This window comes from Chaetura pelagica, unplaced genomic scaffold (genome assembly GCF_000747805.2).
Source record: "Chaetura pelagica isolate M959 unplaced genomic scaffold, ChaPel_1.0 scaffold401, whole genome shotgun sequence".
NCBI classification, from domain to species: Eukaryota; Metazoa; Chordata; class Aves; order Apodiformes; family Apodidae; genus Chaetura; species Chaetura pelagica.
This window is the reverse complement of record NW_009952259.1, coordinates 1438407-1443202: the sequence shown is the minus strand read 5'-3', so window position 1 is coordinate 1443202 and position 4796 is coordinate 1438407.

Below are 4796 nucleotides of genomic sequence, written 5' to 3'. Positions count from 1 at the left end.
CCCCGCGGGCTGCAGCCCTATTGAGCGGTTTCTTCTTCCCTTCCCATCCAAGCGATACTCCCGCCGCCCACGGGTGTCCGCCCGAAAGGAGGGTTGTCACGTCGCTGTTGCGGAGCCCCAGGGTAGGAGGCGTGCTCGCGGAGGGCTGCGCAACAGGGCAGGGCCGGAGTCGTTCCCGCTGCGTGTGCCAGAGTCACCCCGCGATCACAGGCCTTCCCGCGGCCTGCGTGTCACGGCACGGCCCTGCCAGGCGGGTCTGCCCGCTCCTGCCTGCTGCGGGTATCGCCTGCTGAGCAGCAGCTGGGCCCTGCCCATTCCTCAGCCCGCTCCCATTGCCTCAACCTGCTCCCATGGCCTCAGCCTGCTCCCATCACCTCAATCCCATTCCCATGGCCTCAGCCCCACTCCATCACCTCAGCCTGCTCCCATTCCCTCATCCCGCTCCCATCACTTCAGCCTGTTCCCATCGCCTCAGCCCCATTCCCATCACCTCAGCCCCCATTCCCATCGCCTCAGACCCGCTCCCATTCCCTCATCCCCCTCCCATCACCTCAATCCCATTCCCATCACCTCAGCCCCATTCCCATCGCCTCAGACCCGCTCCCATCGCCTCAGCCCCATTCCCATCACCTCAAGCCCATTCCCATCACCTCAGACCCGCTCCCATTCCCTCATCTCTCTCCCATCACCTCAGCCCCATTCCCATTGCCTCAGACCCACTCCCATCCCCTCATCCGGCTCCCATCACCTCAGACCCGCTCCCATCACTTCAGCCCCATTCCCATCACTTCAGCCCCGCTCCCATCCCCTCATCCGGCTCCCATCACCTCATCCCCTCTCCCGTCGCCGTGACCTGCTCCCCTCGGCCCCACTATGTGTGCCCTCCACCTTTGCCGAGCACCCTCAGAAACACCTGAACAGAGGTGAGCTGTGTGCTCAGCCCTCACTCCTCACAGAACCATGCAGTGATGGTTTTCACCAACAAAGTGGCCGGAGTAACGAAAGCCCATGTAGGCCACAGAGAACAACCACTGAAGTGGTGTCATGAGCCACCAGCTGCCACAATTCACAGGTCCGTGTGCTGACTGGAGCCTTGGTGTGGACAAGGACGGCTTCTCCTGCCTTGCCCCTGTGTCCTCTGCACAGCTCCAGCCAAGGGGGACTCCACTGGCACAGGGGATTTCCCACAGGAAATGGGCTTTGGCTACACTGAAAACCCTTATTTTTTTCCTCCCCTGTGTAAGCAGTTTCCAAAACAGCACATAAACGTTTTCCACTTGCTTTTACTCTTTTCCTGGATGATCCTGTTTCTATAGCTTTTTCCATGCACCTGAGTAAGGCTGGCATTTGTAGACAAAGCTCAGAAAATAACCTCTTTTTCTCTCTCCCGTTTGTGTTACCACTATGAGTAAAGCATTTGCATTTTGATTTTGGACTCTGATCTTGCTTTTACAGGGAAAAGCTCTGAAAAGCACTTGGATGCCTCCCACCAGCCCAGGTTGCTCCAAGCCCCATCCAACCTGGACTTGAACACTTCCAGGGATGGGGCAGCTACAGCTGCTCTGGGCAACCTGGGCCAGTGTCTCATCACCCTCACACTAAAGAATTTATTCCTAATGTCTAACTTAACTCTCCCCTCTTCCAGTTTTGATCCATTACCCCTTGTCCTCTCACTGCAAGCCCTTGAAAAAAGTTCCTGCCCAGCTTTCCTGTAGGCCCCCTTCAGATACTGGAAAGCAGCTATGAGGTCTATCATTATTAACACTGACTTACTATCATAAAGAAGTCAAGCTGATACCAGTCTAGTAAAATGAGACTTTAAAAAATTAATAAATAAATAATAAAAATATTATATTATTCTTGCTCATTAATAAAATATATAGATAGTTTGTTATCAGTAGATTAAAGTTTTTTTCCCTGCTATCTTCATTTTGTTGTTAGTTGTACTGCAAGTCTAATATGAAAGTGACAGCCTGCTTACTTTTTACCCAGAAACCCCTCAATATTAAAAATTACTGATTTCATTGTGAAATATATATATATATATTTATGAATTACAATCCAGACACCAGCTCTTCAAATAGTGCCTTGCAGGCAAAATAGTCTTTCTGCTATTTTACATCCCCTGGTCTACTTTAGGTCCAGTTTATACAGATTCTACATTCCATGCTTACCAAAAATATTTTTGAAGCAAAGGATTTTACATGTTAACTCCAAGAGGAGGAAAAACATCTTTTACAGACAAACTGGTAAAGGTACATAAGGAAATGCTCATTTTTCTGTCTCATTCTCCAAATGTTGACCCCTGCAGCTGAATGATGGTTGATGACATTTTAAATAAAATGTGCAGGAATAACAATTAAAGTATGCTGAATGAGATACCACCAACTGCTTACAATCAGGTATTTCTTAGGCTTATTCCCAGAAAAAGAAAATGTTTATTGCGACTAACTGACAAGGAGTAAACAGTTCCAGCACAATCAGAGAGCTGAACATGAGAGCCAGCGTAGGCAGCGGGTTCCCAGTGCTGAGGTTTTCCCCATGGCAGGGTCACTGCTGAGCACCAAGTCCACATTGCCGACCTTACAGGCTCTGTCTTGCCCCTTCCTCAGCTATGGTCTGGATATTTTTTCTTCCCTGTCCATATGTTTCTGGGGTGTGTCAGCTGTGGTGGTGAGGGCAGTGGAGTCATGAGATACCTTTACTGATAGGACAGGGCTCATTATTTTGTCCTCATGCTTTGGGAGTGAGAGTTCAAATGTGCTGAAACTGTTTGACCTGGCTCTGCCTAACCAATGTTGCAAGTCGAGAAAGTCTTTCCAGGTCAGGATTCAGGTGGACAGTGCATGCCAGGAAAGGCAAAATCCTCCCCTTTCCTCTTGATTACTTTTGCTTTACCATTTCTGTGGATGAAGAGGATTTCAATCTAAGCAGCTGACAAGGTAGCATCTCCAAAATAATGTGTTCCAGCAAAAGCAAAACAAAGCTGAAAAATAAGGTGGAATTTACAGCTGCATGAACAAACATGATTTCTCTTCAATTGACCACATATAAAAAAAGAAAACTAATAATGTTAATGAAAGAATCCGGCCTGATTTGATTTTCATTTAACATATGAATCAAATGGAGGCTTTGTGAATGCAAGGCCAAAAGGTTAAACACTGTAATAGGCTCAGAATTTATAATCTCTATCAAACTGGACACTGCAATACCTCCAGTCAGATTAACTGATCTCGGACTCAGGTTATGCCAAATGAATTCATAAGGGAACCCCAGCATGCACCTAGATCCTTAAAGATGTCATTACTGTTTCTCTCAGTTGGGGATGACTTGGAAGGTGGTTGCTTCTTCTTTTGCAACTAAGTTTTGGCTTGTCCTTAAATGGTTAAAATCAAAAACAGTCATACCAAGTACCAACTCTAATCATGCTTCATAATGAAAGCAAAGAACCTTCCACACAATTCTGAAATGGAGAATAAACATGAATTAACTCCATATATTAATCTTCACTTCAACCGGTTTGTTAACAAGGCACACTCTTGCATTCAGCCTTCCCAGCTCCTCTCATCTGTGGTTGGACTTCCCATCTAAGAGGCTCTAGCTGTAGGCCCTCCTCAGTCTCAAGGAGTTGTCACCTTTATCTTTGTCACCCTCACATCAAGTATCACTTTATACACAAGTTTCAGAGGAGAGATGGAAATGTCATCGAGTAGGCACTTTCTTGAGAAATGGGTTTCAGCCTCAGGTGGGAACCAAGTTCCCATGGGATATTAATGTCTGCTATAGAAAAGGGAGGCATTGTCTCCTCAAGTATAAACACCTAGGTATTTATTCATGCCCAAAAGGATGGCTTAGTCCAGGAGGGCACCTGGAACCAGAACATCCTAGTTCAGGAATATGACTTCCACATGATATGCTGCAAATGCCTTCATTAGGCACCTCGCTCTGTGTTACACTCCAAGCCCAGACTTTGCATACAGCAAAGTCCCTGAGGTGCTTCAAAAATACCTGAAAGGCCTGATTTTTAAGCCGTATTGCTGTCCCAGTGTGCAGTCCACTATAGCCCAGACTGGATCATTGTAGGCTTATGGCTTCAAATGCCACATAGAGCTCCTTGAGCAAGTCCAGAGGAGGCCCTGAAGATGATCCAAGGGCTGGAGCACCTCTCCTATAAAGACAGGCTGAGAGAGCTGGGGTTGCTCAGCCTGGAGAAGAGAAGGCTTCAGGGAGAACTTAGAGCACCTTCCAGTGCCTGAAGGGGCCACAGGAAAGCTGGGGAGGGACTTTTTACCAGGGTGTGTAGTGACAGGACGAGGGGTAATGGTTTTAAACTGGAAGAGGGGAGATTTAGGATGGACATTAGGAAGAAATTCTTTGCTGTGAGGGACCCTGGCCCAGGTTGCCCAGGGAAGCTGTGGCTGCCCCACCCCTGGAAGTGTTCAAGACCAGGTTGGATGGGGCTTGGAGCAACCTGGTCTGGTGGGACGTGTCCCTGCCCATGCAGGGGGGTTGGAACTAGATGATCTTTAAGGTCCCTTCCCACCCAAACCATCCCATGATTCTATGAAATAAAACTGAAAAATCAGATCTTTGCACAACACTTGGTGTTGCCACAACACACATGGAATAAAAAAGTCAGGAGAACTCCCAGGTTTTTACTGCAAAATGCCAACATATTTCTAAGCATTCCCATTTACTTTGTAGTAGAAGGAAAACAGTTTCCTTTTTCCTTCCTCCTGGGCATGTAACCCAAGATACACCAGACAACACCAAGAGCACTAGCAGCTCAGATCTGT